Here is a 27,982-nt window from a genome sequence, read left to right as displayed (position 1 = left end):
AGATATTCTGGGGCTAACAGCAGCAGCAGCAGGTCTGGTTCAACATGAGGAGGTCCTCTGGGGCTGGCAGCAGCAGGCCTGGTTCAACATGAGGAGATGCTCTGGGGTTGGCAGCAGCAGGCCTGGTTCAACATGAGGAGATCCTCTGGGGCTAACAGCAGCAGCAGGCCTGGTTCAACATGAGGAGATGCTCTGGGGCTGGCAGCAGCAGCAGCGGGCCTTGTTCAACATGAGGAGATGCTCTGGGGCTGGCAGCAGCAGGCCTTATTCAATTCAATCCCTATCCCAGTCTTCTGTCCCCACATGCTTCAAGATGGCCACCATTGTTCCTGTACCCAAGAAGGCAAAGGTAACTGAACTTAATGACTATCGCCCAATAGCACTCACCTCTGTCTGGTTCATCCTTGGGAGCAATTTCCAAACGCCTGAAGGTACCATGTTCATCTGTACAAACAATAGTATGCAAGTATAAACACCATGGGACCACGCAGCCGTCATACCGCTCAGGAAGGAGACGCGTTCTATCTCCTAGAGATGAACGTATTTTGGTGCGAAAAGTGCAAATCAATCCCAGAACAACAGCAAAGGACCTTGTGAAGATGCTGGAGGAAACAGGTACAAAAGTATCTATATCCACAGTAAAACGAGTCCTATATTGAAATAACCTGAAAGGTGCTCAGCAAGGAAGAAGCCACTGCTCCAAAACCGTCATTAAAAAAAGCCAGACTACGGTTTGCAACTGCACATGGGGACAAAGATCGTACTTTTTGGAGAAATGTCCTCTGGTCTGATGAAACAAGAATAGAACTGTTTGGCCATAATGACCATAGTTATGTTTGGAGGAAAAAGGGGGAGGCTTGCAAGCCGAAGAACACCATCCCAACCATGAAGCACGGGGGTGGCAGCATCATGTTGTGGGGGTGCTTTGCTGCAGGAGGGACTAATGCACTTCACAAAATAGATGGCATCATTGAAGCAACATCTCAAAACATCAGTCAGGAAGTTAAAGCTTGGTCGCAAATGGGTCTTCCAAGTGGACAGTGACCCCAGGCATACTTCCAAAGTTGTGGCAAAATGGCTTAAGGACAACAAAGTCAAGGTATTGGAGTGGCCATCACAAAGCCCCGGCCTCATTCCTATAGAAAATGTGTGGGCAGAACTGAAAAAGCGTGTGCGAGCAAGGAGGCCTACAAACCTGACTCAGTTACACCAGCTCTGTCAGGAGGAATGGGCCAAAATTCACCCAATTTATTGTGGGAAGCTTGTGGAAGGCTACCGAAAACGTTTGACCCAAGTTAAACAATTTAAAGGCAATGCTACCAAATACTAATTGAGTGTATGTAAACTTCTGACCCACTGGGAATGTGATGAAAGAAATAAAAGCTGAAATAAATCATTCTCTCTACTATTATTCTGACATTTCACATTCTTAATTAAAGTAAAGTGGTGATCCTAACTGACCTAAGACAGGGAATATTTACTCGGATTAAATGTCAGGAATTGTGAAAAACTGAAGGTGTATGTAATCTTCCGACTTCAACTGTATATACTGTGTTCTATACTATTCTACTGTATCGCATTCACTTAATAATGTTTACATATCTTGCATTACTCATCTCATATGTATATACTGTATTCTATACTATTCTACTGTATCTTAGTCCGTTCTGCTCTGACATCGTTCGTCCGTATGTATATAGTCTTAATTCATTCCTACTTAGACTTGTGCATTGGGTATATGTTGTGTAATTTGTTAGATATTTCTTGTTAGATATTACTGCACTGTCAGAGCTGAAAGCACAATCATTTCACTACACTCTCAATAACATCTGCTAATCACGTGTATGTGACCATTCAAATTTGATTTGATTTGAAGCTCAAACCCTACACCCCAACCCGAGTATTCCATTCTGCCACCTCTGCTCTCTTGGCCCTCCCACCCCTATGGGAGGGCAGCTCTCGCTCAGCCCAGTCCAAGCTCTTCTTTGTCCTGGCACCCCAATGGTGAAACTAACTTCCCCCTGAACATAGGACAGCAGATTCCCTGCCCATCTTACGAAAGCACCTGAAAACCCTGTGAGAGTGTCAGTGTAGTGTGTGTGTGTGTGAGTAAGTTTGCATGTAGTGTATATACTTTATGTAGTCTTGTGAATGTGCGTAGAGTCAGTGCGAGATAAGGTCAATGCAGATAGTCTAGGTAACCATTTAATGAACTATTTTGCAGCCTTATGGCTTTTTTTTGTTGTTGATGAAGGGATAGTGGGGCCAGGTGTGATGGCGGTGGCGTTCTGGACCGCGGTGACTCTAAGATTAGCCTATAGACCTTAAGGTGCTTGTGATTGGCCCGTGTCAGCAGGCGGAGGATCTGGTTGGTGCAGATAAGACGTCAACACTCCAAAGCCGCTTTTAACCCTACGGAGAACCAGCCCATGATCAGACCTTTTGTTCTTAACCTTGTTGTATTTAATTGGTTTATTTTGGTCGTTTTCCACCACTCAGTTTGCATGTAGTTTATGATGTTTTTCTTAGTAAAAATCGAGCCTGTGGTATTCAGGTATTCAGCCTTTCCCCTGAGCATCACATTGGCGGAACACCCAAAAGACAGTTCTTTTTAGTCTTTCTGTACTGTGCTGCTCTATGTGTTATCATTCCCTCAACAGGATAGGGCAAAAAAGTATTGATTAATGCATGGTCGACTCAATTACGTGTATCAAATCTGTGTGATGATTTTGTCTACAATGATTTTGTGTACGGAGAAGGGGAAATAATTGGAAGTTCTGTGTTTAGTCTTGATAGTGCCTTTTCTAGAATGTCAGCTTATTGTAAATCATTGATATCAAGGATGATTACAATTTAGACATTTTACCATTTGACACTCTAAAGATCTGAGTATTCTTGTTAGCTCTCTAGCATTTCATAATTGAATCTAATATCAACCTTCTTCGATTGGTGTTGCCATGGTTACACAGTCACGTTGAGCCTCTTGACTTATATTGTTAACATGGACGGAAGCTACATTAGACCTACTGTGCACTCTTACTGTCTCTCTCTGTCTCTCTTTCTTTCTCAATATCTCTCTCTATCTGTCTCTTTCTGTCTTCCAAAGTGGGAAACATCACATCTGACTCTCATCAGGTGTCATTCCAGAACATACTGAAAATGAAGTGATAGCTCTCTATACCATTATCCTACCACTCACTACCCATGCAAAGCTTTGCAAGAATCCAGGTATGCCCATGTGTGCAATGGTTGGAGAAATTCTTATTTTTCATCTTCATTCACATAGCAACCATACATCCTCTTCAAAAATCTTTATCCTTGACCCCGAAAAAAGGAAGCATACCAGGCGTTTCAGCTTTTCACAATACAGTGCTCTCTCTTTGGATGAAGTGTTTGGCATACAAAGCAGTGTGCATGCCATTCTGTAGTATCCAGAGAGTGTAGGCCTTCTCCAGGGAGAGAGCAAGGCTGCTCTGGGAAGAGGCACAGTGCCAATTACCTGCTGCTGGGACAAAAAAGAGCTGCGGGGGACGTCAGTGCCCCCTCGGGCCACCATGATGCCACTAGCATCATGATGCCACTACCTCCATGATGGCCCCAAGACGCCCCATTATAACGCCTATCTGACATGTTGTAGTATCCTCTGGGAATGTGGACAGCATGGTCCCCCCTAATAACACACAAGTGAAAGACTAGTAATATGAGGTGCAGGGCAATACAGTCAAGGTGTCACGCCCTGGCCATAGAGAGGTTTTTATTCTCTATTTTGGTTAGGCCAGGGTGTGACTAGGGTGGGCATTCTAGTTGTCTTACTTCTATGTTTTCTATTTCTTTGTTTTTGGCCGAGTGTGGTTCCCAATCAGAGGCAGCTGTCTATCGTTGTCTCTGATTGGGAATCATACTTAAGCAGTCCTTTTTCCCTCTTTATTTATTTATTTATTTATTTATATTTATTTTTGCATTGGTTGTTATTTTGCCCTGCAGAACGTCACGTTCGTATTTTGTTTTGTTGTTGTCCGTGTTCATTAATGAAATAAATAGAATGAACACGTACCACGCTGCTCTTTGGTCTACTTCTTCCCATGACGATCGTGACACAAGGCTCTTCGTTATTACAGGATGTCAATGTACTTTTACTGTAGCCAACGTGCCGTTTGTCAACAGTGGTTTGATGCCAGGGTTTTCTCTTGAGACCAAGTTAGAGAGGGACAATGAGGTGGTAAATGAGGCGTTGTGTTGTGGATTGGAGGCTTTTAAAACGTTAAGAGAAGCAGAGAGGTTCCTTGGCTTAGAAATAATTGAGTGTCATAGAGAGCCCAACATCATTTTCTGTAATGGTGTAATTCTGTTGCTTTTGGCTCCATACCGCTATAAGTATTGAAATCAAACCAGCACTGACAGTGTATAACTGCATAGTATCTGCGACATCAGGGTAATTACTAGGTATGGTACTGTAGTTTCCTGTAGATTTACTGTTTTATAATGTACTCCTCTGGAGTTAGGGTTTACAATTACAACATTATAACTGTAGGCACACAGTACGGAGTAGGACTGCAACACTGCCTCGCTTGGCTGAGAAGCCTGAAAAACAGCACTCATACTCCAGAAACGTGTTTTGAAACGGTGAAGTCAACTTTGCTGCCTGGCTTAACCGTGCAAATGTGTCTCTGCCCCATTGTGACAACGTTGTCCACCGTGATGTTTGTCATTCTCAATGGTTGTGGGTCCCACGTCGAGTCTGAGGCAAAACGTTGTCCATGTTTCACTTTAGATGTTGTTGTTGTACACTTGAGGCTTTCTGGAAGTGACAGAGGTGGAAGAAGGGAGAAACAGGCAGGTGTACACACAGACACGTACGCTTACAATACATACAGTACACACGCATGCACACTGCCAGTAACAATTCAGAAGTTTGAACAAATAAATAGGCAGATTTTGCAGACTCAGACAAACTTTGAAGGACATTTTTAATTTTGCATTATTGTTAGTGTTTCAATGGTATTGTGTCCCAAAACCAAGTCACACAAGCATAACTGCAAATAAATCTAACCTGCTGAAATGCAGACCAATTCTCCAACACTGGCATAGAGAGGAGTGGATTGTTGGGTAATTAATTGCTCCTTGAAGTGTTGGGACGGGGCCCAATACATGTGAGGCGGACAATAAGTGAGCTGCCCAAATCCTGTCCACCCCCCACATAATTCTCTTTACATTATAAATGACCCTCCCATACAGGGATGAATATTGCTCTGTAGACTCTGGAAATCAGTAGCAAGCAAATGAATGAGAACCACATGTAGATTTTGGACCGACTGCAGGAAAGTCACGATTCTCTTAAACTGAAGCTTTCACTTTCAGGGCATTAAACTTGATCATTGCTTGATTCAACATGCATTAAGACTATGTTTGGCTGATTTCACCTCTGTTGAACATGATATCTAATTTAGTTCAGGTTGAAGGATGTAGCTAACTGCTTGGTAGTGAGCTGTTGATTAAGCAGTGTTCAAGGGCAGCAGTGACACAAAGGCTTTATTTTGGTTGAAGGGTTCCTGCCACCCACTCTCCCTCCCTCCTCCGCAGCTGCATAGCACCGCGGCGCTTGGCACAAAAAAAAACATCATTCGGGGCACAGTGCACATTTGTTCCTTTCTTTAACCAATCACACCCACCCCTCCCATCCCTTTCACTTTGCTTCGTGGTACCAGCTTTCTCTATTTATTTATATTTTTCACTGGATTGAGCCACCATGGAATATCCCTTCCTTTTCTCCTCCATCCCTCCTTCGCTCCCCCCTCTATTGTGTCCCTCGTTCCCTGTTCTGTACCAACAGAGCTACCCCTCCTCACCCCTTTCCTCTCCTCTCCTCTCCTCTCCTCTCCTCTCCTCTCCTCTCCTCTCCTCTCCTCTCCTCTCCTCTCCTCTCCTCTCCTCTCCTCTCCTCTCTTCTCTTCTCTTCTCTTCTCTTCTCTTCTCTTCTCTTCTCTTCTCTTCTCTTCTCTTCTCCTCTCCTCTCCTCTCCTCTCCTCTCCTCTCCTCTCCTCTCCTCTCCTCTCCTCTCCTCTCCTCTCCTCTCCTCTCCTCTCCTCTCCTCTCTTCTCTTCTCTTCTCTTCTCTTCTCTTCTCTTCTCTTCTCTTCTCTTCTCTTCTCTTCTCTTCTCTTCTCTTCTCTTCTCTTCTCTTCTCCTCTCTTCTCTTCTCCTCTACCTTCTGCTCCCGTCCTCTCCTCTCTTCTCCCCTCTCTCTCTCTCTCTCTCTCTCTCTCTCAGATCAAAGGGATTCAGTATCTCTGTGATGTTGCCCACTCTGGCCTCGTAGTGCTGTGCTGTAAGCTCCTCATCGTACCCAAGGACCTGGCTGTAAAGCCCTCAATGCACATCTGTTATTCAACCAACTGCCCTGGGTCTATTCCCTGTAACCATCTACCCCCCTCCTCTCCTGGGGCTATTCCCTGCAGCCAGCGGAAAATACGGAGCGTAGGAGCTAGTAATGTTCTTTATTTGCGCCGTGATTGGCTCAGTGTTCTGTCACTCATGGGGACACTACCTCACCGCCAAAAGTAAGGCTAGAGCTTGAAAATTCAAGCCCCTTAGGTGCTGCCATAGAATTACAATAGAAGTGCCCATCCAATAAGGCTCAAAGTCATTGGCCACAGATAAAATGACGTCAAATCACGTTATATCTACAGTAGCTTTGATTGGACTGATCAACATCTTAGCTAGCAGTCATCATCATGAATCAAGTCGGCAATCTACTGGCAAATCATTTTTAATCCTTGTCAAATGAAGAGATATAATGAAGAGAAATTATAGATAAAATGTATCGTGCTCATCGGCCATTGGATATAAACATTCCACAACAAGTTGGAAATCGCAAATTCAACAATGAGTGGTTTGGAAGGAATCACTGGCTAACTGCAAACATTGCAAAGCAATCACCAGCCTGCTATTCAGTGGTGTGGCTGTGTGGTCCCAAGTCTGGATTTAAGTGTCTCTTTTCCAAGCTTAAAATGATAAACATTCAACATTGGCCATGCTGTCAATGAATCATGATTTCTGCCGCGCTCAAAACAACTGTTAACTCGGAACTGGGAAATCTGACTTCCGTGAGTTTACGACAACTGGGAACCTGGGAAAAAACGAGCTCAGACTCGGGAAATACGTTTTGAACGGTCATCCAACTCGGAATTGTAAATCGGGAACTCGGGCCTCTTTCTAGAGCTACGACCTGAAGATCGCTGACGTCATGATTCAACCTTGTTTTTTTTCCGAGTTCCCAGTTGTCTTGAATGCACCATAAATCCAGAGAATGCCAGACTTTGATGACAAAGTTTGATGACAAAATTTGCCCACGAAGGACCGCCGCACCACCTTCCTATTCAAGTAAGCAAAGCACAACAAGGTCCAAAAATGTCTTATATGCTGCTGCATAAATTATTTGATATGTTAGTAGCCCATGTGCCTCACCCTAAGAATTTGGTATATTTTCCCCTCTTAATTTTGCCTGCTGTTCTGACTTGGTGGTGCACATGTAGCCTATAACTTGTTTTAGAGAAATGCAATCATTGAATACTGTAAGAGCTTTTATTGTCTGCTTATATGCCCTCTTTATTTATCGTGCGGTTCTGTCTTGGGGTATAGGGAAAATACTGTAAGAACGGCCCATGTTCTGAATTCTGTCGCTGTACATTTCAAAAGTGCTGAACAAATAGTTATATTGACTACGTCCGTCCTGGCTCGCTCATTAATGTCTTAATCGAAATCACGGATTGCCTCTTATCCGCTTGTCGTCCCCTTATCCCATAGTTTGTACATCTCAATTGTCATTAGAAACCACATTTGTTTTAAACCTCTTAAGTATCGGACCCAATACATCATCTTTGAAATATAAGACAAAGGCCATAATGTACTATGCCAGCCCAGGCGCAATTTTGATTTTGGCCACTAGATGGCAGCAGTGTATGTGCAAAGTTTTAGACTAATTCAATGAACCATTGCATTTATGTTCAAAATGTTGAATCAAGACTGCCCAAATGTGCCTAATTGGTTCATTAATACATTTTAAAGTTCATAACTGTGCACTCTCCTCAAACAATATCATGGTATTCTTTAACTGTAATAGCTACTGTAAATTGGACAGTGCAGTTAAGCTTTCCTTTTCGTTACTTACAACCTCATGCTAATCACATTAGCCTATGTTAGCTCAACTGTTCCGTGGGGGGGGGGGGGGGGGGGGGGGACACCAATCCTGTAGAGGTTTGCAAGTCAGCCATATCAGCTATATATTTTTAAAAGGCAGTAAATGAGGCTGAATGAACTGTTTCGCTGCCAGACAAGGCTCTGCAGCTGTTGGGACAGCTTTATGTAGGCCCTAACAGTTTGTGGGTACCGTTTGTCAACGTTATAGTGCAATTAATGTATTGTTGAGTGTTGTGTTGTGTTTTGTAGTGGCTTTGCTGGCATGCATCCCCATCCCCAAGATTTACATGCTAAAATCGCCACTGAGTATCGTGTGTTCTGCCTCCATACTAGTCGTAGGACAGCTGGGAATTCTATTGGGCCAGGATAGCCTGGTCCCAGATCTGTTCATACTGTCTTGCCAAAGACAATGACCATAGAAGTTGGAATCCTCGGTCTGATGAAGGTCCACCACGACCGAAACGTTACAGTTTTTAATGAATTAATCGAGTATTTAATGGAGAAGCGTGTCACGTCTCAACCACTTTCTTTTCCCCTTTGTTTTGTTTTGCTTTCCCCCTTTTTCTCTCCAATTTCGTGATATACAATTGGTAGTTACAGTCTTGTCCCATCGTTGCAACTCCCCTACGGACTCGGGAGAAGTGAAGGTCGAGAGCCATGCGTCCTCCGAAGCACGGCCCTGCCAAGCCGCACTTCTTCTTGACACACTGCTCGCTTAACCCCGGAAGCCAGCCGCAACAATGTGTCGGAGGAAACACTGTCCAGCTGGTGACCGAAGTCAGCTTGCAGGCGCCTGGCCCGCCACAATGAGTCGCTAGAGCGCGATGGTACAAGGAAATCCCTGCTGGTCAAACACTCCCCTAACCCTGACGACACTGGGCCAATTGTGCGCCGCCTCATGGGTCTCTCACTCATGCCCTGCTGTGACACAGCCTGGGATCGAACCCTGGGCTGTAGTGACGCCTCAAGCACTGCACTGCAGTGCCTTAGACCACTGTGCCCCTCAGGAAGTCTCACTACTTTCTTTTCCATAGGAGTCGGTAAGACAGCACAAACAGATCTGGGATCAGCCTAGGGACAGCACATCTCTCTACTGTAGCTTTATCCCTGACACAGTTGGTTAGGCTGCGGAGGACATGTTGGCGTGGACAGTAGGAGGAGCATCATGGTATGTGTCACTGTCTGGAAGTGACATGCGTTGTCTTTTACTGTGACAGCTATGTACACTGACCCGGATATTACTGTACATGAAAAACCCTCACAGCACAGAAGAGCGAGTCATATCTACACTGCATGCCATGTCAGTGCAATGAAAACAAATCACAATTCTACTGTATGGCCATATGTGTTCATTATGTATGTGTGTAGTGTATGGTATATGCAGTACTGTATATATGAATGCACTGCATTCTTACTTATGCATGTAATGTTTTGTGTCATTTATGTATGCACAGCATATTTCAGCCTAAGTGTGTATACAGTACATGTATGCTTTGATATGTATCATGTACTGTATGTATAAATGCCTATATATAAATATCAACATAATGGCTTATTTTGACCAATGAGACATGGAGTCTTTGGGGCTGGAGAGACAAAGATAGCCTGGGGCAAGGCGTCTGTGGTACAGGCTTGGGGAGGGGAGTCGTGCCCTGTTGATTTGTTCCAGTTTGTTAGAACACCAAGATGAGGCAGCAGTGTCTGTGTGTTTCAGTCTGCCACTTTATTAGACGTGCTAGTATGCACTCAGGAGGCTGGTTATTCTGACCGGGAGGGAGACAGCACAAGTAAAATGGTGTTTCATCTCCAGTAATATTTGCTAGGGTAGTTCTAAGAAAAAGGGACCACATTCTACACGTTTCTGGAGGGAGAAAACCTACTGTGATTTCTATTGAAGAGAGTGAACACCTCATCTGAAGGGGATATTCTGTAGTTCCATTGTGTGTGATTTCTTGTGTGTGTGTGTGTGTGTGTGTGTGTGTGTGTGTGTGTGTGTGTGTGTGTGTGTGTGTGTGTGTGTGTGTGTGTGTGTGTGTGTGTGTGTGTGTGTGTGTGTGTGTGTGTGTGTGTGTGTGTGTGCTAGCAATGTAAACAGAGTTGAGCAGTGGGATTGTCTGTCTGGTGGTTTACCCCCCTCCCCATGCTGTGGGAGTTTGAATGGTGGCTCTCCACAGCGTGGCGTGCCCAGCATCCATCACAGTGATTGGGGTCCTGACGAGTCGACCCAGCATCTCTCTACCATGCCAGCTCCATATGCTGTATCCAGCTGTTCCTACTCCCTCCCTGGCCCTCCCCGGCGCAGGCAGGCAGCTAGCTCTTCCCCTCTACACCTCACCATCACCCAGCCGCCCCATCTCCCAATTCGCCCGTCTCTAACATCTCCCCAAGCCCACCTATCAGACCCGGAGAAGATCGGCGCCCACAGATTTTCAGTATGACGCAAATTGGGGGACGACAGCAAACATGGCCACCGTGGGAGTAAGTACAGTCCCATCCCCCTTCAGGGCTCCTGGCACGGCATCGACAGTCCCACCCCCCTTCAGGGCTCCTGGCACGGCATCGTGCGGAACAGAGAGATTGCATCCGCATATCTTTTGATAGCAGAGAGATTGGAGAGAGCACGGTATCTGTGTTTATGCCAGAGAAAGTGTTTGAGAAGCTGAGGAAGGTCAAGACAGACAGGCTGCTTCCCAAATGGAGCACTATTCCTGATTTAGTGCACTGAAGATGGTGCCCTTTGGGACACTGGGAAATTTGGGAGGGGGGGCTAGGAGTCGTTTTGGTGGAGGGTCCAAAAGGTCAGTCGTCAAATTTAGTCTGATAGCCATAACTTGGACGATAATGTGAAGGGAGGAAGAATCATGTGTCAAGTTTTAATGTCACATGTACAAGTACAGGAAGGAGGGGAGGTGGGGATGTTAGAGATGCAGAAAATACTACATCTCTGCTTTGATCAGTGTTGATAGAGGAGGAGGAAGAAGAAGAAGATGAAGGTGAAGAGGAGGAGGAGGAGGAAGAAGAAGAGGAAGGTGAAGCTGAAGGAGGAGGAAGAGGAAGGAGGAGGAGGATAGTCATCTTGTACTAACTAATGGTCATATTGTACGCCATTTGGAAGATGTCTCTTTTGCATGACAATTAGACTTTTTGTCTTTGCCATGTTTGTGTTGACATGACATCATCATGACAGCAGGATTCTATCTCTTCCTCTAATGGACCAAGCAGACTGAAGAGCAACACTACAACAATCTTTTCAGGTTGTTTTTATGAATCGAGATGATGATGCAGGTTATTGATGATGCGGGTTATTTTTTTGATTAAATCCCGTGTTAGACCTTGAGACAACTTCCTGTGAAGTTCCTTTGTCTTGAGAAATGCTGCCTCGGTGTGCCAGATTCTCTTTGTTCCCTTTTGTTTAGCTCCCAGAACAAAGGCACAGACCAGGGGCAAGTGTAGTGATTAATTCCAAGCAGGGGGTGGGGGAGCAGAGAGACGGGCCAAGGCCTTGTCATCTTAGTCGGCCCCTGGCCCTCAAACCCTGCCCACCATGGAAGAGCAACTCATGGGGTCAGGTTCAGTCAGAGGTGGTGTCATGTTTTGTCTTTTGATTATCATGTCTTGTCCCTGTGCTTCCCTTCCATTTGTCTCCCTCTGCTGGTCTTAGTAGGTTCTTTCCCTCTCTCTTCCCCTCCCTCTCTTCCTCTCTCGCTCTCTCTCTATCGTTCCGTTCCTGCTCCCAGCTGTTCCTCATTCTCCTAACTACCTCATTTAATCTTTCACACCTGTCCCCTATTTTGCCCTCTGATTAGAGTTCCTATTTCTCCCTCTGTTTTCCGCTTCTGTCCTTGTCGGATCTTTGTTTGATGTTTGCTGTTCCGAGTCCTGGTTCCGCCCTGTCGTGTTTTTGCCTTCATCAGATGCTGCGTGTGAGCAGGCGTCCTGGTTCCGCCCTGTCGTGTTTTTGCCTTCATCAGATGCTGCGTGTGAGCAGGTGTCATCTAAGATATATCCAGGAGTACCGTTTTGTTTAAGTTTGGAATAAAGACTCTGTTTTTGTTAAGTCGCTTTTGGGTCCTCATTCATCTGCATAACAGAAAGATCCGACCAGTTTGGACCCAGCGACTACGGATTCTCGCAACACTGCCATCGAGATCCAGGGAGCAATGCTCGGCAGACACGAGCAGGAATTGTCTGCTGCTCGTCATGCCGTTGAGACCCTGGCCGCTCAGGTTTCCAACCTCTCAGGACAGTTTCAGAGTCTTCGTCTCGTGCCACCTGTTACTTCCTGGTCTTCCGAGTCTTCGGAACCTAGGGTTAATAACCCACCATGTTACTCTGGGCAACCCACTGAGTGCCGCTCCTTTCTGACCCAGTGTGATATTGTGTTTTCTCTCCAGCCCAACACATACTCACGAGAGAGAGCTCGGATCGCCTACGTCATATCACTCCTTACTGGTCGGGCTCGGGAGTGGGGCACAGCTATCTGGGAGGCAAGGGCTGAGTGTACTAACGATTATCAGAGCTTTAAAGAGGAGATGATACGGGTTTTTGATCGTTCAGTTTTTGGGAAGGAGGCTTCCAGGGTCCTGGCTTCCCTATGTCAAGGTGATCGATCCATAACGGATTACTCTATAGAGTTTCGCACTCTTGCTGCATCCAGTGACTGGAACGAGCCGGCGTTGCTCGCTCGTTTTCTGGAGGGACTTCACGCTGAGGTTAAGGATGAGATTCTCTCCCGGGAGGTTCCTTCCAGCGTGGACTCTTTGATTGCACTCGCCATCCGCATAGAACGACGGGTAGATCTTCGTCACCGAGCTCGTGGAAGAGAGCTCGCGTTAACGGTGTTTCCCCTCTCCGCATCTCAACCATCTTCTCCCATCAGCTCAGAGACTGAGCCCATGCAGCTGGGAGGTATTCGCATCTCGACTAAGGAGAGGGAACGGAGAATCACCAACCGCCTTTGTCTCTATTGCGGTTCTGCTGGACATTTTGTCATGTCATGTCCAGTAAAAGGCCAGAGCTCATCAGTAAGCGGAGGGCTACTGGTGAGCGCTACTACTCAGGTCTCTCCATCAAGATCCTGTACTACCTTGTCGGTCCATCTACGCTGGACCGGTTCGGCTGCTTCCTGCAGTGCCTTGATAGACTCTGGGGCTGAGGGTTGTTTTATGGACGAAGCATGGGCTCGGAAACATGACATTCCTCTCAGACAGTTAGGGAAGCCCACGCCCATGTTCGCCTTAGATGGTAGTCTTCTCCCCAGTATCAGATGTGAGACACTACCTTTAACCCTCACAGTATCTGGTAACCACAGTGAGACCATTTCCTTTTTGATTTTTCGTTCACCTTTTACACCTGTTGTTTTGGGTCATCCCTGGCTAGTATGTCATAATCCTTCTATTAATTGGTCTAGTAATTCTATCCTATCCTGGAACGTTTCTTGTCATGTGAAGTGTTTAATGTCTGCTATCCCTCCTGTGTCTTCTGTCCCCTCTACTCAGGAGGAACCTGGTGACTTGACAGGAGTGCCGGAGGAATATCATGATCTGCGCACGGTCTTCAGTCGGTCCAGAGCCAGCTCCCTTCCTCCTCACCGGTCGTATGATTGTTGTATTGATCTCCTTCCGGGGACCACTCCCCCTCGGGGTAGACTTTACTCTCTGTCGGCTCCCGAACGTAAGGCTCTCGAGGATTATCTGTCTGTTTCTCTCAACGCCGGTACCGTGGTGCCTTCTTCCTCTCCCGCCGGAGCGGGGTTTTTCTTTGTTAAGAAGAAGGACGGTACTCTGCGCCCCTGTGTGGATTATCGAGGGCTGAATGACATAACGGTTAAGAATCGTTATCCGCTTCCCCTTATGTCGTCAGCCTTCGAGATGCTGCAGGGAGCCAGGTTCTTTACTAAGTTGGACCTTCGTAACGCTTACCATCTCGTACGCATCAGAGAGGGGGACGAGTGGAAAACGGCGTTTAACACTCCGTTAGGGCATTTTGAATACCGGGTTCTGCCGTTCGGTCTCTCTAATGCTCCAGCGGTCTTTCAGGCATTAGTCAATGATGTACTGAGAGACATGCTGAACATCTTTGTTTTCGTTTACCTTGACGATATCCTGATTTTTTCACCGTCACTCGAGATTCATGTTCAGCACGTTCGACGTGTACTCCAGCGCCTTTTAGAGAATTGTCTCTACGTGAAGGCTGAGAAGTGCGCCTTTCATGTCTCCTCTGTCACTTTTCTTGGTTCTGTTATTTCCGCTGAAGGCATTCAGATGGATCCCGCTAAGGTCCAGGCTGTCAGCGATTGGCCCGTCCCTAAGTCACGTGTCGAGTTGCAGCGCTTTCTCGGTTTCGCTAATTTCTATCGGCGTTTCATTCGTAATTTCGGTCAAGTGGCTGCCCCTCTCACAGCTCTGACTTCTGTCAAGACTTGCTTTAAGTGGTCCGGTTCCGCCCAGGGAGCTTTTGATCTCCTCAAGAAGCGTTTTACATCCGCTCCTATCCTTGTTACTCCTGACGTCACTAAACAATTTATTGTCGAGGTTGACGCTTCAGAGGTGGGCGTGGGAGCCATTCTGTCCCAGCGCTTCCAGTCTGACGATAAGGTTCATCCTTGCGCTTACTTTTCTCATCGCCTGTCGCCATCGGAACGCAACTATGATGTGGGTAACCGCGAACTGCTCGCTATCCGCTTAGCCATAGGCGAATGGCGACAGTGGTTGGAGGGGGCGACCGTTCCTTTTGTCGTTTGGACTGACCATAAGAACCTTGAGTACATCCGTTCTGCCAAACGACTTAATGCACGTCAAGCTCGTTGGGCGTTGTTTTTCGCTCGTTTCGAGTTCGTGATTTCCTATCGCCCGGGGAATAAGAACACCAAGCCTGATGCCTTATCCCGTCTCTTTAGTTCTTCTGTGGTTTCTACCGACCCCGAGGGGATTCTCCCTGAAGGGCGTGTTGTCGGGTTGACTGTCTGGGGAATTGAGAGACAGGTAAAGCAAGCGCTCACTCACACTGCGTCGCCGCGCGCTTGTCCTAGTAACCTTCTGTTTGTTCCTGTCCCTACTCGTCTGGCTGTTCTTCAGTGGGCTCATTCTGCCAAGTTAGCTGGCCACCCCGGTGTTCGGGGTACGCTTGCTTCTATTCGCCAGCGGTTTTGGTGGCCTACTCAGGAGCGGGACACGCGCCGTTTCGTGGCTGCTTGTTCGGACTGCGCGCAGACTAAGTCAGGTAACTCTCCTCCTGCCGGTCGTCTCAGACCGCTTCCCATTCCTTCTCGACCATGGTCTCACATCGCCTTAGACTTTATTACCGGTCTGCCTTCGTCTGCGGGGAAGACTGTGATTCTTACGGTTATCGATAGGTTCTCTAAGGCGGCACATTTCATTCCCCTCGCTAAGCTTCCTTCCGCTAAGGAGACGGCACAAATCATCATTGAGAATGTGTTCAGAATTCATGGCCTCCCGTTAGACGCCGTTTCAGACAGAGGTCCGCAATTCACGTCACAGTTTTGGAGGGAGTTCTGTCGTTTGATCGGTGCTTCCGTCAGTCTCTCTTCCGGGTTTCATCCCCAGTCTAACGGTCAAGCAGAAAGGGCCAATCAGTCGATTGGTCGCATTTTACGCAGCCTTTCGTTTCGAAACCCTGCGTCTTGGGCAGAACAGCTCCCCTGGGCTGAGTACGCTCACAACTCGCTTCCTTCGTCTGCTACAGGGCTATCTCCGTTTCAGAGTAGTCTTGGTTACCAGCCTCCTCTGTTCTCGTCCCAGCTCGCCGAGTCCAGCGTTCCCTCCGCTCAGGCTTTTGTCCAACGTTGTGAGCGCACTTGGAGGAGGGTCAGGTCTGCACTTTGCCGTTACAGGGCGCAGACTGTGAGAGCCGCCAATAAACGTAGGATTAAGAGTCCTAGGTATTGTCGCGGTCAGAGAGTGTGGCTTTCCACTCGTAACCTTCCCCTTACGACAGCTTCTCGCAAGTTGACTCCGCGGTTCATTGGTCCGTTCCGTGTCTCTCAGGTCGTCAATCCTGTCGCTGTGCGACTGCTTCTTCCGCGACATCTTCGTCGCGTCCACCCTGTCTTCCATGTCTCTTGTGTCAAGCCTTTTCTTCGCGCTCCCGTTCGTCTTCCCTCCCCCCCTCCCGTCCTTGTCGAGGGCGCACCTATTTACAAGGTACGGAAGATCATGGACATGCGTTCTCGGGGACGTGGTCACCAGTACTTAGTGGATTGGGAGGGTTACGGTCCTGAGGAGAGGAGTTGGGTTCCATCTCGGGACGTGCTGGACCGTTCGTTGATTAATGATTTCCTCCGTTGCCGCCAGGGTTCCTCCTCGAGTGCGCCAGGAGGCGCTCGGTGAGTGGGGGGGTACTGTCATGTTTTGTCTTTTGATTATCATGTCTTGTCCCTGTGCTTCCCTTCCATTTGTCTCCCTCTGCTGGTCTTAGTAGGTTCTTTCCCTCTCTCTTCCCCTCCCTCTCTTCCTCTCTCGCTCTCTCTCTATCGTTCCGTTCCTGCTCCCAGCTGTTCCTCATTCTCCTAACTACCTCATTTAATCTTTCACACCTGTCCCCTATTTTGCCCTCTGATTAGAGTTCCTATTTCTCCCTGTTTTCCGCTTCTGTCCTTGTCGGATCTTTGTTTGATGTTTGCTGTTCCGAGTCCTGGTTCCGCCCTGTCGTGTTTTTGCCTTCATCAGATGCTGCGTGTGAGCAGGCGTCCTGGTTCCGCCCTGTCGTGTTTTTGCCTTCATCAGATGCTGCGTGTGAGCAGGTGTCATCTAAGATATATCCAGGAGTACCGTTTTGTTTAAGTTTGGAATAAAGACTCTGTTTTTGTTAAGTCGCTTTTGGGTCCTCATTCATCTGCATAACAGGTGGGGCATTGGAGCTTCGATGGGAGTCCAAAAGCTATACCCTGATTGGCTCCTAGACACGTTATTCAAATATGCCACCCTTAAACACCCTCAAAGCCTGTATATATCATCTTGTGTTATAAGTATGTCTTTGTGCTCGGCGCCAGATGTTCAAAGAGCATATAGAAAAGCTTAGGGACGACAATAACTATTAGAATCATATTAGAGTGTGTCTAGTGGTGGCTCAGGGCCACAAACTGCAATTAAAAATATTTATTTTCGAGACTCCTCTGCGCAGTGGGAAGGAATCAAAATTCATTTGAAAAGAAGCTAGTTTTCTGTTGGGTTGTTTATGCCATTTAGAGAGCTAGTGCTCAGCCCTATAAAACCTATTTACAGAACTAAAGCGCCAAGTGTGTCTGACTGCAAGGCTCATTTAGCGCTGCACAATAGCTGATGCCCACTTGGTGCTGGTTGCTAGCGGACATCAGAGGGGCCCCGTAGACAAATGACTGTATTAAGAGAGAGGTGTAGCTGGGCCTTGATTAGATTGATCCATATGCTGGAATGATCAATGTTCCATTTGATGCTACCTGACCTGAGAAGTTCATCAATCCCCATGACCTTTACACGTTTAATTCCTCTCCTGTTCTCTCTCCTCAACATTTCACTCTGTTAAACAAAATTGCTCATTCCCTATCTTAAGCAAATGCCACACAGCGGAATGTAAACAGTATACATATGGTGTAATAACTGATAAACTGATAGGTGTGTTGAGTAGGTCTGTAAGGATGCCACGGGATAGGTGACAGGATAGGTGACAGGATAGGTGACAGAATAGGTGACAGGATAGGTGACCGGATAGGTGACAGGATAGGTAACAGGATAGGTGACAGGATAGGTGACAGGATAGGTGACAGGATAGGTAACAGGATAGGTGACAGGATAGGTAACAGGATAGGTGACAGGATAGGTGACAGGATAGGTGACAGGATAGTTGACCGGATAGGTGACAGGATAGGTAACAGGATAGGTGACAGGATAGGTGACAGGATAGGTAACAGGATAGTTGACCGGATAGGTGACAGGATAGGTGACAGGATAGGTAACAGGATAGGTGACAGGATAGGTGACAGGATAGGTAACAGGATAGGTAACAGGAAAGGTAACAGGATAGGTGACAGGATAGGTAACAGGATAGGTGACAGGATAGGTAACAGGATAGGTGACAAGATAGGTGACAGGATAGGTGACAGGATAGGTAACAGGATAGGTAACAGGAAAGGTAACAGGATAGGTGACAGGATAGGTGACAGGATAGGTGACAGGATAGGTGACAGGATAGGTGACAGGATAGGTAACAGGATAGGTAACAGGAAAGGTAACAGGATAGGTGACAGGATAGGTAACAGGATAGGTGACAGGATAGGTAACAGGATAGGTGACAAGATAGGTGACAGGATAGTTGACAGGATAGTTGACAGGATAGTTGACCGGATAGGTGACAGGATAGGTGACAGGATAGGTAACAGGATAGGTAACAGGATAGGTGACAGGATAGGTGACAGGATAGGTGACAGAATAGGTGACAGGATAGTTGACCGGATAGGTGACAGGATAGGTAACAGGATAGGTGACAGGATAGGTGACAGGATAGGTAACAGGATAGTTGACCGGATAGGTGACAGGATAGGTGACAGGATAGGTAACAGGATAGGTGACAGGATAGGTGACAGGATAGGTAACAGGATAGGTAACAGGAAAGGTAACAGGATAGGTGACAGGATAGGTAACAGGATAGGTGACAGGATAGGTAACAGGATAGGTGACAAGATAGGTGACAGGATAGGTGACAGGATAGGTAACAGGATAGGTAACAGGAAAGGTAACAGGATAGGTGACAGGATAGGTGACAGGATAGGTGACAGGATAGGTGACAGGATAGGTGACAGGATAGGTAACAGGATAGGTAACAGGAAAGGTAACAGGATAGGTGACAGGATAGGTAACAGGATAGGTGACAGGATAGGTAACAGGATAGGTGACAAGATAGGTGACAGGATAGTTGACAGGATAGTTGACAGGATAGTTGACCGGATAGGTGACAGGATAGGTGACAGGATAGGTGACAGGATAGGTAACAGGATAGGTAACAGGATAGGTGACAGGATAGGTAACAGGATAGGTGACAGGATAGGTAACAGGATAGGTAACAGGATAGGTGACAGGATAGGTAACAGGATAGGTGACAGGATAGGTGACAGGATGGGTAACAGGATAGGTGACAGGATGGGTAACAGGATAGGTGACAGGATGGGTAACAGGATAGGTAACAGGATAGGTAACAGGATAGGTAACAGGATAGGTGACAGGATGGGTAACAGGATAGGTGACAGGATGGGTAACAGGATAGGTAACAGGATAGGTGACAGGATAGGTAACAGGATAGGTAACAGGATAGGTAACAGGATAGGTGACAGGATAGGTAACAGGATGGGTGACAGGATGGGTAACAGGATAGGTGACAGGATAGGTAACAGGATAGGTGACAGGATAGGTGACAGGATAGGTGACAGGATAGGTGACAGGATAGGTGACAGGATAGGTGACAGGATAGGTAACAGGATAGGTGACAGGATAGGTAACAGGATGGGTGACAGGATGGGTAACAGGATAGGTGACAGGATAGGTGACAGGATAGGTGACAGGATAGGTGACAGGATAGGTGACAGGAAAGGTAACAGGATAGGTGACAGGATAGGTAACAGGATAGGTAACAGGATAGGTGACAGGATAGGTAACAGGATAGGTAACAGGATAGGTGACAGGATAGGTAACAGGATAGGTAACAGGATAGGTAACAGGATAGGTGACAGGATAGGTAACAGGATAGGTAACAGGATAGGTAACAGGATAGGTAACAGGATAGGTGACAGGATAGGTAACAGGATAGGTGACAGGATAGGTAACAGGATAGGTAACAGGATAGGTGACAGGATAGGTAACAGGATGGGTAACAGGATAGGTGACAGGATAGGTGACAGGATAGGTAACAGGATAGGTGACAGGATAGGTAACAGGATAGGTAACAGGATAGGTGACAGGATAGGTAACAGGATAGGTGACAGGATAGGTGACAGGATAGGTAACAGGAAAGGTAACAGGATAGGTAACAGGATAGGTGACAGGATAGGTGACAAGATAGATAAGAGGACCGGGGCAGTTTGACAGTGTCACATGTTCCAATGAAGAGGTTCTGACAGACTGACAGACTTTTGGAGTGGAGCCAGAGTATCATGGTCCTGTTGCGTCCTCCTCATAGCAAGCTGCTGTACCTTAACTCGGGGTTTCCCAAACTAGGTGACAATGTAGGATGTTGTGTTACTGTACTGTACATAAGATAGTAACAATGTAGGACTTTGTGTTACCATACTGTACATAAGACAGTAATAATGTAGGACTTTGTGTTACCATACTGTACATAAGATAGTAATATTGTAGGACTTTGTGTTACCATACTGTACATAAGATAGTAATAATGTAGGACTTTGTGTTACAATACTGTACATAAGACAGTGACAATGTAGGACTTTGTGTTACAATACTGTACATAAGACAGTGACAATGTAGGACTTTGTGTTACCATACTGTACATAAGACAGTAATAATGTGGGACTTTGTGTTACCATACTGTACATAAGATAGTAACAATGTAGGACTTTGTGTTACAATACTGTACATAAGACAGTGACAATGTAGGACTTTGTGTTACCATACTGTACATAAGACAGTAATAATGTGGGACTTTGTGTTACCATACTGTACATAAGATAGTAACAATGTAGGACTTTGTGTTACAATACTGTACATAAGACAGTGACAATGTAGGACTTTGTGTTACCATACTGTACATAAGACAGTAATAATGTGGGACTTTGTGTTACCATACTGTACATAAGATAGTAACAATGTAGGACTTTGTGTTACAATACTGTACATAAGACAGTGACAATGTAGGACTTTGTGTTACCATACTGTACATAAGACAGTAATAATGTGGGACTTTGTGTTACCATACTGTACATAAGATAGTAACAATGTAGGACTTTGTGTTACAATACTGTACATAAGACAGTGACAATGTAGGACTTTGTGTTACCATACTGTACATAAGACAGTAATAATGTGGGACTTTGTGTTACCATACTGTACATAAGATAGTAACAATGTAGGACTTTGTGTTACAATACTGTACATAAGACAGTAATAATGTGGGACTTTGTGTTACCATACTGTACATAAGACAGTGACAATGTAGAACTTTGTGTTACCATACTGTACATAAGATAGTAATAATGTAGGACTTTGAGGTACCATACTGTACATAAGATATTAATAATGTAGGACTTTGTGTTACCATACTGTACATAAGACAGTAATAATGTGGGACTTTGTGTTACCATACTGTACATAAGACAGTAACAATATAGGACTTTGTGTTACAATACTGTACATAAGACAGTAACAATGTAGAACTTTGTGTTACCATACTGTACATAAGACAGTAATAATGTAGGACTTTGTGTTACCATATTATACATAAGACAGTAATAATGTAGGCCTTTGTGTTACCATACTGTACATAAGACAGTGACAATATAGGACTTTGTGTTACCATACTGTACATAAGACAGTAATACTGTAGGACTTTGTGTTACCATACTGTACATAAGATAGTAATAATGTAGGACTTTGTGTTACCATACTGTACATAAGACAGTAACAATATAGGACTTTGTGTTACCATACTGTACATAAGACAGTGACAATGTAGGACTGTTTTCCATACATAAGAAAGGGTGAGAGAGGGAGGGACAGAGGGAGGGAGGGACAGAGGGAGGGACAGAGGGAGGGACGGACAGAGGGAGGGAGGGACAGAGGGAGGGAGGGACAGAGGGAGGGAGTGAGGGGTCTGATCTGAGCTGATAGAACAACACTCGGGTGTAGCCAGAGCCACCCGTCAGACGAACACACACACACACACACACACACACACACACACACACACACACACACACACACACACACACACACACACACACACACACACACAGTCATCTAAACTGATGGAGGAGGAAGTCTTCATTGATCTGGTATTTTCTATTCTGTTCACAACTGCTCCCTGGTCTCTGCTTCCTTCTCTCTGTCATATTCATCTCTTAGAGACAGAGGAATGCTACCGGGGCATTCTGCAGAAGTTGGCTTTGGAAAATTAGGACCATAAATGTTTGATGTTGTGAGGCATTTGAAAAGGATAGGCTTGAAAGAGATATGCTGCAGTTTAGAATTCACCCCACACTTTTCACAATAATAAAAAGACGAGGAGATAAAATGCCCTTTTTTGAACTATCCAAATACCAGTGGATCTGATCAATGGGCACGATTAGCTCTGAGAATTTGTCTCATGTTTGCCTCATATTGAGCCTTATGGGACCATGACCTCAATCCTCCTCAATCCCAGTGTCCATTTCTACATCCCCCAAACCCTCCATCAAATCCCATGTATTGGCTGTGCCTGCTCTGTTCCCCCTTTGGCTTGCACCCTCTCCTGTTGAGTCCATGGCTGTGTCCCAAATGGCACTCTCTTCCCTATTTTCTGCACTACTTTTAATGACCAGGACCTGGTTTCTCGATAGCGATGGAATTTAGGCTTACGAGTTTTTTAACGATGCATTGTTCCTACAACAGCAGAAGATGTAACAGGCGTTTCCCAAAATACCATACAGAGAGAATGTTCGCGAAGTGCGTCATTGAGACGTGTCAATAATGATAGGATGGAAGCAAAGGCAACGCTGCTCTCAGATCAGCTTTCTCCACTCAAACCTTAACATTAGAATTGTTCCACAATACTGATGACGGATTAGCTTCTAGAGAGATATTACCACCTATGGCTGCAAATATTTAGGCAGCTTATTCCAATGCTTATAAGCATTACCCTATAAAAATGCACAAAATCAAGATTGCCATGTTGTTACACATCATGGAATATGTATATATATTTTTTTATTGAACCTTTATTTAACTAGGCAAGTCAGTTAAGAACAACTTCTTATTTACAATGATGGCCTACACCGGCCAAACCCGGACGACGCTGGGCCAATTGTGCGCCGCCCTATTGGACTCCCAATCACGGCCGGTTGTGATACAGCCTGGATATTGAGGGGAAAATTACAGACAGTAGCCTACAATTAGCAAAATATAACACAATTGAATTCACATGAAATCGATTTTAATATGACTGAAATATATAGGAAAGAAGCCTACGCTGTAGCCCTATATCTTTTAATGTGGTCATCATTTCATTTGAAGCGTCTTTTATCCTCGCTTTGTAACAAATGCAAAGACATTGGCAACTTTGTAATTGTACTCAATTTTGTTCTGAAGTTATCGGCCATCACAAAGAGACAGATTAACATCTTGATTCTGTGTTTAGCGGAGATCATTTGTGTATAAAGAGCAAAAAAGCATCTAACGACACACTTAGATGTTCTACGAGGGGTCTGAGGCAGTCGCTAAATAGTCATTTTCAAGAGCAACTTTAGTAACGATGGTTTTGGGAAACAGCTCAGAGATTTAACGATGCTCCTGCGAAAGTTTTAACCATGAACTTAGTGTTAAGATGCTTTTGGGAAACCAGGCCCAGGGCCCGTAGGGAGTCACATAGGGCTCTGGTAAAAAGAAGTGCACTGCATAGGCAACAGGGTGCAATTTGGGACGCAGCCCACTGCTCATCTTTTTATGCAAGCCTTTCTCTGCCTTAAACATGCTTCAGGTAGGATATCTGCAGCGAGAAGGGAAAACAATGGAAGCAGTCAGACATAGTAAGACTAATGGATTCTGCTTCCTATCCACCTTCACTTTTCATGTGGAGAAGTATTCTGCTACAGCCCAAGCATGACATTGATACATTTAAAAATATGAAATCTCTCATTTCTAAGGGAGATGACAAAACCAATTCCAATCTGAGGCTTTTGAATCAGCATTTTCTTTTGAAACGCATACAGTGCCTTCAGAAAGTATTCACGTCCCTTTACGTTTTCCACATTTATTTGCGTTACAGCCTGAATTTTAAATGGATTAAATTGTTCGTTTTTTTTCACTAGCCCACACACAATACCCCAATATGTCAAAATGGAAATGTGTTTTAGAAAATGTTACACATGTATTAAAAATGAAATGCTGAAATGTCTCGAGTTAATAAGTATTCAACCCCTTTGTTATGCCAAGCCTAAATAAGTTAGGGGAGTAAAAATGTGCTTAACAAGTCACATAATAAATTGCATGGATACACTGTGCAATAATAGTGTTGAACATGATTTTTGAATGAGGCATACTATTATCTGTAAGGTCCCTCAGTCGAGCTGTGAATTTGAAACACAGATTGAACCCCAAACACCAGGGAGATTTCCCAATGCCTCACAAAGAAGGTAGATGTGTAAAAAAAGCAGACATTGAATATCCCTTTGAGCATGGTGAAGTTATTAATTACACTTTGGTTCGTGTATCAATACACCAAGTCACTTCAAAGATACAGGCGTCCTTCCTAACTCAGTTGCCGGATGTGATAGGAGAGAACTGAGGATGGATCAACAACATTGTAGTTACTCCACAATACTAACCTAATTGACAGAGTGAAAAGAAGGAAGCCTGTGCAGAATAAAAATATTCCAAAACGATTTGTGAAATGGCTTATCCAGGGACAAGTACTCATTTATCCCACTCAAACCAATAGGTGTACTTCTCTGCCTACTGTACTTATGAGATATGTTAGTAAGGGGTGCTGTCAGTCAATCCCTCACAATGTCTGAAGAATAATGTCTCATCCCTGTCTTCTCTCACCTATTTGCAGCTCAAGCGTTTATTTATTCACTTGATTTATTAAAGAGGACCACAATGGAAATACGTTTTCTGTTTTTGTGCCATACTCAATGATTTGAAATGCATTATCCACATGCGTGTCTGCATTGCGTAAATACATCTATCTAAATGCTTCAATGCACATACACTGACTGCATCCTATTTCTGCAGTGCTTGGCGTTTTCATAAACATTTTAAAAACACCCCATGGGATACGGCCATAGTGAAGTCTAGAATACTGTTTACAGCTTTAAAAAAAGCTGATTTTGGAGTGGGACCAGGGTATCATACAGGGTCTGTTGAAAATATAATTTTAAGGTTTTCTTTAACCTACCATATCTATTAAAGTGTGTGTAAATTGTGTTTCCTCTCTTCTCAAAGGAATATAAACAACTATATTGTTACATTTGGTTTGCTGTATCATATTAAGTGACTGTTCAGGCGATTTGAAAGCTTACCCTGTACCAAAGGGCCTGATGTGTTGAATATTATATTCTGTGTAGTTAAGCAGCAAAATGTGCTTCAGAGGCTCTTTTTGGACAGTTTGTGGGTAAATTGGTTTGGAACAGACCCCTGGTGCAGCTAGGGCTTTCTCCGCTCCGGCTCTTCGTTGATGACTGCTTAGATTAAATGACCAGTCTTGGCTGAAATTCATGGCTTTGCAGTTTTGAGCTGTATGTACCTTTAACACCCAGCCTTTAGCACCCAGCCTTTAACACCCAGCCTTTAACACCCAGTCTTTAACACCCAGTCTTTAACACCCAGTCTTTAACACCAGGTCTTTAACACCCGGTCTTTAACACCCAGCCTTTAACACCCAGTCTTTAACACCCGGCCTTTAACACCCAGCCTTTAACACCCGGTCTTTAACTCCCAGTCTTTAACACCCAGTCTTTAAACCCGGCCTTTAACACCCAGTCTTTAACACCCAGTCTTTAACACCCAGTCTTTAACACCCAGTCTTTAACACCCGGCCTTTAACACCCAGGCTTTAACACCCAGCCTTTAACACCCAGTCTTTAACTCCCAGTCTTTAACTCCGAGTCTTTAACTACCGGCCTTTAAAACCCGTCCTTTAGCACCCGGCCTTTAACTCCCGGCCTTTAACACCCACCCTTTAACACCCAGTCTTTAACACCCGGCCTTTAACACCCAGCCTTTAACTCCCAGCCTTTGACACCCAGTCTTTAACACCCAGTCTTTAACTCCCAGTCTTTAACACCCAGTCTTTAGCACCCAGCCTTTAACACCCGGCCTTTAGCACCCGGGCTTTAACACTCTGACTGTGACTGTGACAGGACCTACAGTGTATCACTCTGACTGGGACTGTGACAGGACCTACAGTGTATCACTCTGACTGTGACTGTGACAGGACCTACAGTGTATCACTCTGACTGTGACTGTGACAAGACCTACAGTGTATCACTCTGACTGTGACAAGACCTACAGTGTATCACTCTGACTGTGACTGTGACAAGACCTACAGTGTATCACTCTGACTCTGACTGTGACAGGACCTACAGTGTATCACTCTGACTGTGACTGTGACAAGACCTACAGTGTATCACTCTGACTGTGACTGTGACAGGACCTACAGTGTATCACTCTGACTCTGACTGTGACTGTGACAAGACCTACAGTATATCACACTGACTGTGACTGTGACAGGACCTACAGCATAACCTGCTGACTGTGACCGTGACAGGACCTACAGCATAACCTGCTGACTGTGACCGTGACAGGACCTACAGCATAACCTGCTGACTGTGACCGTGACAGGACCTACAGCATAACCTGCTGACTGTGACCGTGACAGGACCTACAGCATAACCTGCTGACTGTGACCGTGACAGGACCTACAGCATAACCTGCTGACTGTGACTGGACCTACAGCATAACCTGCTGACTGTGACTGTGACAGGACCTACAGCATAACCTGCTGACTGTGACCGTGACAGGACCTACAGCATAACCTGCTGACTGTGACTGGACCTACAGTATATCACACTGACTGTGACTGTGACAGGACCTACAGTATATCACACTGACTGTGACTGTGACTGGACCTACAGCATAACCTGCTGACTGTGACCGTGACAGGACCTACAGCATAACCTGCTGACTGTGACCGTGACAGGACCTACAGCATAACCTGCTGACTGTGACTGTGACTGGACCTACAGCATAACCTGCTGACTGTGACCGTGACAGGACCTACAGCATAACCTGCTGACTGTGACTGGACCTACAGCATAACCTGCTGACTGTGACTGGACCTACAGTATAGCGTGCTGGCCGTCTTTCTTGGCTCATTCAGAGCAGTGCCATTTCAACCCCTCCACGTTTACTTTACCCCTCCGAATTAGCATAGAAATGATCATAACCCCCATTGAGATGAAACAGAATAATGTTGCAGCGATGGTGGCTGTAATATATACATGATAGATGGATACTTGACTTCATAATGGATTACTGTCATTGATGTATTACTCTCTCTCTCTCTCTCTCTCTCTCTCTCTCTCTCTCTCTCTCTCTCTCTCTCTCTCTCTCTCTCCTCTCCTCTCCTCTCCTTTCCTTTCCTTTCCTTTCCTCTCCTCTCCTCTCTCTCTGTTTGTGGTTAGGGAGTTTTTCTTGGCCAGGTCAAAATGTCCTGCCCTAGTTCTGAGGTCAGCTATACCAACATAGGCCTCTAATATCTTTTTGACTTTGGACTGTGTTATGTGTCTGTCTGTCTTGCACACTGAATCTCTGTAACATCACTCCTACTGAGCCCAACCACTATCTCTGTGTTACTTTACAAGTGACGTGGGTAGAACAAACTGCACATTTTACACAATCATTCTGCATTAATGACCCCCCGTAGAGAAATATAAATATCTGGCATACTGGATCTATCAGGTATAGACAGGTACAGGCAGGCAGGGGTCAGTAAACCAGAGGGGGTGGCAACGGTACCGGACGGCAGGCAGGTTCAGGGTCAGAGTAAGGCAGAGGTCGGTAATCCAGAGGTAGGGCAACGGTACCGGA

The sequence above is a fragment of the Salvelinus namaycush genome, chromosome 7 (assembly GCF_016432855.1).
Source record: "Salvelinus namaycush isolate Seneca chromosome 7, SaNama_1.0, whole genome shotgun sequence".
Lineage (NCBI taxonomy): Eukaryota > Metazoa > Chordata > Actinopteri > Salmoniformes > Salmonidae > Salvelinus > Salvelinus namaycush.
This window is presented reverse-complemented; position numbering follows the sequence as displayed.